Raw genomic sequence first — 10,615 nt, forward strand, 5'->3', positions numbered from 1 at the left:
ATTTTTTATTTTTTTTAAAATTTTTTGCTCAACCGGTTATAATCTTGCTTTTTTTTTTCTTTTCTATATTAATGTTAGAGTTGTGTGAGTTAAATTTTGTTTAACCTAACCTGAAAAGTTTGAGGTGGAACAAAATTAGAGATCTGTGAGCTGAAGGTCCGAGGGCCAAAACTTGTGTAATTGAAAATATATTGTATTGTTGTTTTTCAACATTAATAAATTTCTCATTTTCTATCTATGAATTTTTTGGATAAATTTTTTTTACACAAAATTTGTGTGTTCTTATTTTTTTATTACTTTACGATCAATTTTACTGTCATTATCGATGTTTATTATAACATATATTAATAAAGTTGTTAGTGGGGCACTGATGATTTAATGTCGTAGTTGTCTTTTATTTTTAACAAAAACAAAGCAAATTAGAAATCGTGGTCACGCGCTAATCTCCTTAAACTACACTGTATTAATATAATACTTAAATGCATTTTATGTTTAAATTTAATATTATATTTTTATTATTTGTCAAGTCATAATCATATTATTTAAATAGCTAATTGCTTTGCTTTGTTCGTAAGATGGCTGCGCCATCCAATTCCAATCATGTAAGTCGTCAAACTCAGCCGTTTTCTTTTCTCTTTTGTTTTTGGGTTGGAAATGTGGCCAAATATTTCATTATATTTTTATAACCATAAATCCATAATTTATTATATATATATATTTCAATAAAAACTTATTATTAAGAGTGTATTTAGACAAAACAAAGTAATTAATTTTACATTGTAATTTTCAATGTTGATAGAATAAATTATAATTACACATCTACGTAATTTACTTACAAATTTTATTTTATTTTATTCTTTCAACTATTCTATAATAACAGAATTAAAAAAATCACTTGAAAAAAATACTTCAATCATTATATGTCATTTTCTTAGTAGTAATTAAAAAAAAGTAAATAAAAGGTTAATTATATTATTCATACAATATTGCTCTCACACAATGCCATTTTAGGTTTTACTTTAACACTTGTAATAAATAAATAAAAATATTTTTTTTTTCAAAAAAATATATTTGATCCAGTTTCATTTTAATTCATAAGTTCAAAAACCATTATTATATCAGCAAATTAAATTACATTTTTATTTAATTTTAATTAATTTTTAATATTTTACAAAAAGAAATATTTTGTTTCTAAAGTAAAAAAAAAAAACTTTAAAATGTTACATAAAAATATTGTTAATTTCAGAAAAATTCGAAATAATAAAAATTAGGTTTAAATCAATATGATCATTTATGGCATTGTATTTGTTTTCAAAAACAATAAAAAATTAATCACAAGAATTAAGTGAGATTCCAACCTTAATCAGTGGTTAAGGCTCCATATGAAATTAACCTATTCCATGAATGTACTTAGAGTGATTAATCACTTGGTACAATTCCTACCCCTAAACTTTATATATTAAAAGATAATTAAGAATAAATAAATAAGAGGATAAACAAAACGTAGTTTACGTAGACGTAGGAGGAGGAATCGTTGTGTATAAAAACAAATTCTCGGTAGCTACTCTCTCTCTGAAATCTGTTTGAATATTTTCCTTTGCATTCGGCACTTTATTTCATCTTGTCTCCGCTATAATTCCTCAAACAGCTCAAACTTTAATAGATTTCCGTATCTTCTTCTTCCTCCCCTACTCTCCTGTTTGTTTGATTGAAGACTCTCTATATATATATGGAGTCTGGCGTTTTTGTTCCGGATGATAATATGAATATTCCTATGAACTTTGATTTTCTATTCGGGAGCTGCTCAGAGTCCACTCCACAGGTTTTTCTTTTCTCTTTTATTTTGCAGTAATTTCTGACCTTTTCCTTTTCTTGTTTTGAAGTTGCACCCAGGAGGAGTTTACTGCATTTTTTTTTCTTGATTGATTGCTTTAAGCGTGAGGCTAATGTTGTGTAATGCATTTTTTCATGGTTTATACTTAATAATAATGATTAAATGATAGATTCATGGTGAAGACTTTGATATAATTAACCATTTTGCAAACTATTTTGATCCTTAATTTAAGTATAATTCATTTTTTGTTTAATTATTGTCACAGGTTAACTCATATGATCAGGAGGCTCTTCAAATGTTACCTGTTCTTGGTTTAAAACTTTCAAAAACACCAGATTTCCTGGAAAAGCTACAGAAACTAACCCAACAACAATTACAAAACTCCAATGTCAGACAGCAACCAAATTCTAACGTTGGTCGTGGTTCTATCTCAGCTACACCAAAGTCAAAGGATGTTTTCCTACAAACAATTAATAAGATCAAAGCTGAAAACTTCCCAATTTCTTTGCTTAAGATTGGCTCATGGCAGGTATAAATTCATTCATTTCTATATATGTAAGTGACACCAGTCCCGAGTTCAATCCTTACACTTTTCTCAAATAAATGGTGGTTGCAGAGGGTATCAAGAAATGAAGGTGACTTGGTTGGAAAGTGCTATTTTTCCAAAAAGAAGCTGGTTTGGGAGTTCTTGGAAAATGGTTTGAAAAGCAAGATCGAAATTCAGTGGACTGATATCACCTCCATGAAGGTTTCCATGCCAGAAAATCAACCTGCAGTTCTTGAAATTGAGTTAAATCAACCACCTACATTTCATCATGAGATTGACCCACAACCAAGGAAGCACACTCAATGGAGACTTGTTCCAGACTTCACCGGCGGACAAGCTCTTACTTACAGGTTAATATTATGCGTATGTAATGTAAAATATTATTGGTTCATTTAATTCTCTTCGTTAATTTCCAACATATGTGTGTTTTATTAGGAGACACCACCTTAGATGTCCTCCAGGATTACTTAACAAGCCCCTTGAGAAGCTTTTGAATAGTGATAGTCGATTGCTTCAATTGATTCAACAAGGTTTTCCAACAAAGTCACCATACTTTAAATACTCTTTAGACTTTGGTGGAAAAGGATATATCAATTTTGAACATCAACAACAACAGAAGCAACCATTTTCATTCATATCCAATATGAATGATTCACATTCACCTCTACCAGGTATTTTATATACTTAATTTCAATCCATATATATAAACTTTCAAACTAACACATTTCCATGTATAATACTAGTTGTGCCAATCTGCGATCAATGGATGAGCAGTACTGATCAAATCTGCAATCAAATACAAATGCCACTCTGGGGTCAAGAAGCTATGAATGATCAACTTGCAGGACTTCAAACACTAAATGATCATCAAAACATGTCGTTGGTCGATTTCGATGATGGGATTGACATGGTTTACAAAAATGAGCAGAATGTGATTGATAATAATGTTGTAGCTATGAGCAACGATTGCTCAAGCTGCACTGGTGGTGGTAGCTTCAGTTATCCGCAAGCTAATAATTGGCTGTTACAGTTTCAAATTCTTGAAGAGAATATGAACATGGTAAATGGCAATAACTTGTATTTGTCTGCAAATTCTGAGCCAACCATGCGTTACTTTTCCAATAGTCAATGACTGAGATTGGACCTGCAGTGTTTTGAAGATAGGAAAGTATCACTATCATGCATGCTGTAAATCATGAGATGATATAGGAAGATTGTTTTATTCTTTTTTTGGTTTCTGTATTTAGTTTGTTTCTTCAGTTGAGTTCTAAATTTTCATTATCAATATACCTACTTCTCTAGATACGTGGCACACACAGACTAACTCTCTCTTTTTTTTTTTCATTTTATAAAAATGGTTTATTTTCAATTTTAATTCTTCTAATATACTTAAATTTGATATTTAATCATTATATTCTAATTTCTAACATAATTTGGTCTCTATATTTTTATAATTTTATTAACTAGTTCAAATAATTAATATTTTAACTATTCAATTAAAATATTACGTGGTTATAAATAATTTGAAAACAAATTTTTAAATCCATAAAATAAAGAGATTAAATTCTTGAAAATAAAAGTTGGAGGACTAAATTCCAAACGTACGAAGTGTAGAAAGTTAGAGTAATGGTTGTTTGAACCGGACCTAACCGATCGAGTATCGATCTGGAGAGAGGAATCAGATTGGTTGACCCGAGAACCCGTATAAGTAGGTTAAACCAAACTAAAAAATTAATTGAACTGATTTTTTTAATATCTTTTGATGATTCATTTAATCAAATCGTATGAGTCAGTGGCCTAATCAATTTGATTACCAACTTAAATTTGAAAATTCTACTTAAAATATATTTAATTTTTAAAATTTTAATTTATAATTTAATACAAATAAATAATCAAACGTTAAGCAGGAAATATAGGTAAGGTGGTGTGAAGGGACAAAAATGAAGTTGTAAGTAAGGTGAGTCGTCTTGCCTGCATGAATTTAAAAAATGAGTCCACAACGTAAGGCAAAGGTCAAAGATAACTCTTAAAAATGATGATTATGATGACACGACGGCTTGTTAATTAAATATGTAACAAGAAACCGAGTGAATCACAAGTCAAAACCCTATTTCATATGGCTGCTTTGCATTAACAGAGCAAGTAATGGAACATTATTTAGTAGGTTTTTTGTATATATATAATATAACGAATTATCATTAGAAACGTGTTTCCCAATCAAGGATGGTTTTTCAGGTTAATATTCCATATGATCATATATTCTTCCGTATGTTCATGTATTTTGGACGCACATCAAAGCAAATGCAGCGTAGGTTTTTTTTTTTTTTTTATAAAACAAATGAAGCGTAGTTATTACACATATTTTGGTGAATTATAAAAACAATGTGAAAGTAGGTTTTCATTAATAAAGTTAAGGGCAATAAAAAGGATAAAGTCTATTTATATTCAAATAATAATAATCTTTATGGATTTTGGTTAGGGAAGTGCGGCTGCTGCCGTGAGTAGGGCTACAAAGAAAGTGCAATGACGGGAGGACGAATCTTCGGATGGGGGAACTATAGGGATGGAGAAGGATTTGGAAACCCTAGTGTCTTTCAAAGACAAATTCCTTTGTGGAAGTTCGAGGACTAAAGAGGGATGATTTTGAGGATGATGATTTTGTTAGAAAATTGGATTTGAAAAATACAGCAGAAAAATAGGTTTAAGGAAAAATCAATGATTTAAATTTTTTTTCAAAAAATAATAACTTAGTTATGTTATCTAAAGTAATAAACATAAAGTCCCACCAGGAGTCCAATTTTTTCACTACTCTACCAACAAAAAACCACTACAGCCGACCATCCACCGGATCGTAGTTGCCATAGTCATCGTGCTCGATAGTGTCATTGTCGGCGCGACACCCTTGGCACCCCGAACCATCGTCGATTTGCCTAAATGGGCCTGCCCGGCTCGGCACCTCCTCGTGAGGCTGTCGATTTTGTGGCTAGGGCTAGGCTGACCACTCAAACGGCTGGCCTTACGCCCAACCTACCCCTCTTCGGCTCTTCCCTGATCGGTAGGTGCTTGCCCAGGCCGGTTGTTCGCATGACCAGCCGCACGGGGTGTAGCATCCCTCGGCTAGGCGTTCGCACGCCTACCCTGGTGTTGCCGATGGGGTTGGCCGAAACCCCTAACAGGTTGTTCAAACAACTTGCTGCCATGGTCGGGGCACCATTGGCCAAGCATTTGCATGCCTAACTGGGGCGACAGCTACTTTGATCCGGTCAATATGTAGGAATGCCATTGTGTATGCTAAGATAACCTTGGATGGGAAATGGAATCGGGTTATGTTTGCTAGTGATTTACCGCAGGATGTCTTGCATGTTTTAGCTAGAATGTGGCCTCCTCATGTGGATGCTGGGACGGACCGATGCATATGGGGAGGGATGAAAACTGGTTGTTTTATTGTGGCTAACAACTATCAGTAATTGCATCAGCTTGCTTGGGATCCTTTGAATCCTGAATGGAAATTGATCTGGAAGCTTGGGGTGCCTCAGCGCATTCGAAAATTTTATGGTTTGTTTTTTATGACCGTTTACTTAAAAATTCTAAACATTGTAAGCGTGGCATGACGGATGACTGCTCGTGTACTATTTGTGGTTACTTGCAAGAAACGATTGTACATGTTTTGAGGGATTGCCTAGCAACACGCTTAGTGTGGAAGTCGATTCTCCCACAGAAAATGGGGAATGGATTCTGGTTGACTTCTATTAATTCTTGGATTGCGAACAACCTTCGTAACTGTACAAATAAGCTAGTTGAAGGGGTTCTATGGGAGGTGTTGTTTGGTGTCTTGGTTTGGTGGATTTGGTTGATTAGTAACGAGTTTATTTTAAGTCAAGCAAGCCATAGTGCATTAGATGTTGTGGCGAAAAGCTTGGCATGAGCAAAGGTTATCTGTCAGGTATTAGTTGAAAAGTGGACTAATTTGAATGTGAGATGGTTTCGGCCATCGGAAGGGTGGCACAAACTGAATACGGATGCAGGTGTTAATTTGACCACGGGCGTTGTGGTTGGAGGTGGATTGCTACGGGATTCTGAGGGACGGTGGATTGTTGGGTTTGGACGAAACATTGGATATTGCTCAATTTTGTTGGCTGAGTTGTGGGTTGTGCATGATGGTTTGGAGGTTGCTTAGGAAATGAGAGTTCGAAGGTTGGTGGTGGTGAATGATAGTTGGGAGGCTATCGAGATCCTTAAGTCTCAGATAAAAAAAATGAACGATTAACTTGGTTGATAATATTTGATAATTAAAGTCTTGACAATGGTAAGTGGAGGTACAACATGTAGTGGGTGGTGTCAACTCTGCAGCGGATGCCATGGCTAAGGTTGCAAGAGGACAACATGTTTTTGAACAACCTCTTGCTTATGATACACTGCTCTTACTAGGCTTACGTTTGGCTTATGCCTTATAATGAGTGAACCCATAAAACAATTTTGGTGGAGTTTTCAAACGGAAAACCTAACTCTAAATAAAATGTTATGCTTTTATTTAATGTTATGTCGTTATTTACAAATTCCTCCCTTTTTTGTTTAGGCAATGGTTTTTTTTTTTTTTTGCTTCTTTAAAATATTTTCCAATGTCTTCAAGCTTATCTTTTATTTATTTTTCTTTTCTTTGATATGGAAAAAGTATTTAAAACAGAAAAACAATTCGCATTTTCTTTATTTCGAAACCCAACAAATAAAAAAAGTTTAAAAAGTAGTTGAATGCATAAGCTGGGGCTCGAAGTAAAAATGAAAAATATAAATATAAAAAAACAATCTAGTTAAAAAATCGAATTTATTGTACTTGGGTAATACTATTTAACCAATCTTTTAGCTTGATTTAATTAATTTTCTATGGTACAAGAAATATCTAATTCAATAGAGGTGGTTGAATTATTAGGTTTATCGATTCTTATTACAACTGATTCAATCAATTTATTCAATCTAATTTTGACAAGACTATTATTAAAGTCTTCATTTAATCATATGAAAAAAACATATATTTTGAAAAGAATATTATTACGAACATGCTAACACAATTGTGTCACCAAACGAATGACAAAAGTTTGAAATCTTAAAACTTGTTAGACAGAGACTCAAATATCTCTTTTAGGATTCTGCTTAAATTTTATTAATTCATATCTCTCTTTAAATATAAAACCTATTCTAGAAAAGAAAGAGCTTAATATAAAATTGGCCTTTTAAATATTTCATTTTTCTCGGTTTTGTACTTAAAATATTTTTCATAATGGTTTGGTACATAGAGTTTTCTTCCATTACACGGTTCACCCTAAAGAATTAACAACGTTAAAAAATTAGTTGCCACCTCTAGCCAATCAGAAGCTATCTCGTGACACATCCATATAAACACAAATAAAATCATTTAATAAATTATTTAAAGTCGTTCATGTGTTTGTCTTTCTTCTTCTTCTTCTTCCCCTCTATTAGAACATGCTTGTGCAATTACAACCAAAGAGACTACAAAAATGCCATGGACTTGAACTAAACACAAATACGTTTGTGTTGGTATGTGGGGATAAAATTAAACTTATAAGGAATTAATCAAAAGCTTTAAGGTGTGTAACCATATCACCTTTTTACGGTTTTATTCGTCACCACCGTATATTTTAGTGTGCAAAAGAGTTACAAACAAGCCTAATGACTGTTTGCATTTTACACTAACAAAAACATTCTATTGAACATTGTATAATAAGATAAATATCAATTTCTATAGACAATTTTTGCAACAATTTATTATAAAATAATCTTTGAATATAAAAGACTTGGGAGAACAAAAGGAAACTTTGTTTCTATGCTTTTCTCATTGTGCCTTGCAAATGAAATTTGAATCTTATTTATAGGAGTTTTCATGCCTCTTCGTAAAGACATAATTATTTAATAGATATCTATTTTGAGGCACATCTCCTAAATAAAAATAACTATTCAACAAATATTACTTAAATAATTATAGTTCTTTATTAAAATCAAGTGATAAATTTTGATATTTAATTGACATAACTCATCATTAGAAATAGTGAGAATTTTTTACTAATAACCAAATATTATAAGTATTGATTATTTACAATTTTCCAATTATAATTATTGAAATAGCCAAACTATTCCAAAATACAGCACCAAAAGAAAGTTTCAAGAGTCTAAGTAATATTTATAATGTTTTGAAAATATTTCAACATACATCACTATTAGAGGTGATAATGAAGAAGAAGAAAAATAGAGTGAGATTTTCAAGAAAATTATTAAGTTTTTAAATTTATTTTCATCATTTTTTTGTTATTTTTATTTAATTAAGTTAATTTTGAAAATATTTCAACATAAGAGAGAGAAATAAATTATTAATTTTTTTGTTTTTATTTATTTTCATCAAACCATTAAAAAAAACTTTAAGTAGTATTTGACAAGTCACTTAGTAATTAAATTTAGGTGTAATTGTGTGTAATTACACAAAATGACATGTTTGAGTAATCTTAATTTATAATTGGTGGGTCTCACTAGCATCCAAATATACTTTCTAATTTGTAGGAGAAGGGTGAGAATTTGAGTAATTACACTCAAATCCAATTTAAAAAAATTATTTTTATACAAGTTATAAAGATCATATTATAAGCATGGACATGTATGTGTTTGCAGATAGTTATGACAAAAAATTTCTTATATTATAAATACTAAAAAATTATATTATAAAAATAATTTGTGTATTTTATAAAGATATAAAAATTATATCATTTAAATCCTAAAAAAATTTTAAAGTTATAATAAAAAAGTTTATTATCAAAAAATAATTTACATGTTATAAAAGTGTTATAATATATTTATTTATAAAAATTTGTGGTCAAGAAGTATGAGTATAACTTATTTATGTTTCCATACTATATATTATAAAAATAATATACTTATTCATAAAAGAATGTTATAGCTTTTTTTTATCATAACTAATTTATAAAATATAACTATTTTAAATTATGATAAAAAATATTATTTATAAGAAGTGTTATAAAAGATATCGGACAACTAATAAATTCTTATTTATAAAGGTTATATATTATAAATTTTATACCATTTTTACTTAATTTATGTATTATAAAAAGATATATAACCTAGCATAATTTTTTTCTCCAAATTAAGTTGATATAAGTTTTTATAATTAAAGTTACTACTATTTGGACTGTGAACCCAAATATTATAAGTCGATGCTAATTATGCAAATACAAAATGTTCTCTTGTACTATATCGTGGGGTATGATATCATTTGAGAAAATGATATTAGACACAAACACCATAGATAACTCACAAAGTTTTTAATTTGAGATATTTAAGGCTTCGAAATATGATTAAAAAGACATTTGCTACTCTAAAAATATATTTCCCATATTAACATTACCTTAGTATAGCATAAAAAAAAGGTTAGATTGTACTAGCATGTTGCATATTTCATAACTGTAATTATAGGTGGAATTAATATGATCCATACTTTGAAGAGTATATGAAATAATGAGATCTTGATAATCTTAATGATGCAAATTATAATTCAAATGATGATGAACTCGATCAATGATCAACAGATAATGATAATAAGAAGTATATATTAAATATTAAAGGGGGAATAACCCAACAAATATATACTAGAACAATTACATAAAATTGGATATGATGTTTATTTTTCTTGTTATTTTCATTTCTAATACTAAAATAATATATATAATGATTTGATTTTAATTTTTATTAAAGAAAATATTTTTATTATACTAATAATTTTTTATAGCAATTAATATTTTTAAAAATATAAATTATATAATTGTGTAATTACAATTTATACTATCAAACGTGACATAAAGAATTACGATATAACTACACTTCGTCAACTAAACATGTCTAACGAATTACAATTCTTTGTAATTACAAAATAATGTAATTATCACTTTAATAATTATACTTTCATTCAATTAGAGAACCAAATCCGAGACAAGAGATTAATTGAAATAAAATTGCAATAAAAAAAATTAAAATCCTTAATTAGAGAACCAAATTCTAATGGTGTTTCCTAATATAGTTTTCGTCACAAAAGCATCCACAACATTAAAGTTCCACTATATAGTATCCCAATTCAATCTCATTTCCGATTCTGCGTCATTAGAAAAGCTAATTCCAGTTAAAAGAACTTCTTGTATTGATGTCTGACTGTCTACAGT

Source organism: Gossypium hirsutum, chromosome D08, assembly GCF_007990345.1.
Source record: "Gossypium hirsutum isolate 1008001.06 chromosome D08, Gossypium_hirsutum_v2.1, whole genome shotgun sequence".
Classification (NCBI taxonomy): Eukaryota; Viridiplantae; Streptophyta; class Magnoliopsida; order Malvales; family Malvaceae; genus Gossypium; species Gossypium hirsutum.